This window comes from Notothenia coriiceps, unplaced genomic scaffold, assembly GCF_000735185.1.
Source record: "Notothenia coriiceps isolate Sejong01 unplaced genomic scaffold, NC01 NC01_scaffold00021393, whole genome shotgun sequence".
NCBI classification, from domain to species: Eukaryota; Metazoa; Chordata; class Actinopteri; order Perciformes; family Nototheniidae; genus Notothenia; species Notothenia coriiceps.
Window position 1 is genome coordinate 1,992 of NW_011354094.1, and position 804 is coordinate 2,795.

Below are 804 nucleotides of genomic sequence, written 5' to 3' on the forward strand. Positions count from 1 at the left end.
CTGTGTTTTCCCTCCTTTTTGATTTTTGATTCTGTTAACCGGGTACCATTGAGTTTTTCCTGCCCTGCCTAGCTCAGTCTTGTCCTTTGATTCGTTATGTATGTATTTAAGTTCTGGGGATGTTAACTGGCATTTGGCTCATCATGCATATTCATAATCTAAAGAGGAAGTAAATCTATCTATTAACAGCCTGATATCCGCCTTCTGCTCATTGACGACAGAGGAAAGGCATCTTTGAACACATGGTTCCTCCTTCACTGTGAGTAGAAACAGTTTATTGATGTAATGATTCTGTATACCTCCTGTGAACATTATTTAATCTGACATGTTTTATAGTCTCACAGAAATGAGAGGAGCAGCTATGAGTCTAACTGCAGCAGCGAGTGGATTAGTTGTCTTCCTGCTCTCTGTGTCAGGTACTGTACATCTACACTTACATTCATCACATGAACAGAGGGGATTCTGGGGAAATGTGGGACTTGTAAAATCAGGTCACATGTGGGAATAAGTGGGATGGATTTGTGTAAAAGGCAAACCTAGCAGAAACATGTTAAATGTAATTGTGTGTAGAATTTTCACGGTTTTAAGTTTGGAGTGGGTGTTTTTCTGTTCTCCTTGTCATGTTTTCCTCCCTGTATATTGTCTGGTCTTTTTTTCCCTGTGTTTTCCTGTCGTTAGTTTTCCCTGGTGTGTCTAAATTCCTGATTATTTTCACCTGTCACCCCTTCTGTGTCTCCTGTGCTAATCAGCGTCAGTCCCGCCCCTGATTATTCCCACCTGTGTCTTGTTACCCTGTGTTTAAAT

At 40.8% G+C, this 804-nt stretch overlaps 1 long non-coding RNA gene across 1 annotated transcript in view; it reads left to right on the forward strand.

The window, feature by feature from the left end:
• The first annotated feature begins 222 nt into the window (after positions 1-222).
• The window catches only part of LOC104953251 (uncharacterized), a 3,965-nt gene continuing 3,383 nt past the window's right edge, over positions 223-804 (forward strand). The window contains exons 1-2 of the long non-coding RNA XR_799201.1: positions 223-259; positions 337-416. This is a non-coding gene — a long non-coding RNA (uncharacterized lncRNA). The remainder of the gene's footprint in view (positions 260-336; positions 417-804) is intronic.